Here is an 818-nt window from a genome sequence, read left to right on the forward strand (position 1 = left end):
TAAGTGTATAAGTCCTGCTAAGATTTGCTTTCCCAAAATGCAGCACCTTGCATTTATCTAAATTAAACTCCATCTGCCATTTCTCAGCCCATTGGCCCATCTGGTCTCGATCCTGTTGTAATTTGAGGTAACTTTATTCACTGTCCACGACATCTCCAATTTTGGTGTCATCAGCAAACTTACTAACTGTACCTCTTATGCTCACATCCAAATCATTTACATAAATGATGAAAAGTAGTGGACCCAGCACCGATCCTTGTGGCACTCCATTGGTCACAGGCCTCCAGTCTGAAAAACAACCTTCTTATTCTTGAAGATCAACAATTAACTCTTACAAGGTTGACTATTAGTAATAGCCATTCTTGTGGGGTTTTTTTGGAAGTTTAGGTGCAGGTTGTTAGCTCACCGCAGTCTGGAGGATGTCACCTTCTCAGACAGGCTGAGGGCAGATCCTTCAGTATCGGAGAGATTATCTTCACCTTTCCTTCCGAGAGCTGCCTCCATCCTTTAGCGAGGATTGAGGGAATTGAATAGGAATGGGACAGATCTGACGGTTATCTCCCTGGAACAGAGTCTGTTCGAACCTCTCGCCTATTCCGGGATCCTCGGGCTTTGATGCTGAGCTTCCTCAGTCCGGCGCCCCGAATTACTGAAGCAGCGAGACTCAAAGATACAAGTATTTGAAAGGCGGCGCGAAAGCGGCCTCAGAAGGAGGAGGAGGAGGAAGAGGAAGGGCTTCAGGGACAAGATGGCGGCGCTGGCGGAGTGCGTGCGACGGTTGGAGCGCGCGGTGGAACAGCCTGAACGGCTCCTGAGGT

The sequence above is a fragment of the Chiloscyllium plagiosum genome, chromosome 40 (assembly GCF_004010195.1).
Source record: "Chiloscyllium plagiosum isolate BGI_BamShark_2017 chromosome 40, ASM401019v2, whole genome shotgun sequence".
Classification (NCBI taxonomy): domain Eukaryota; kingdom Metazoa; phylum Chordata; class Chondrichthyes; order Orectolobiformes; family Hemiscylliidae; genus Chiloscyllium; species Chiloscyllium plagiosum.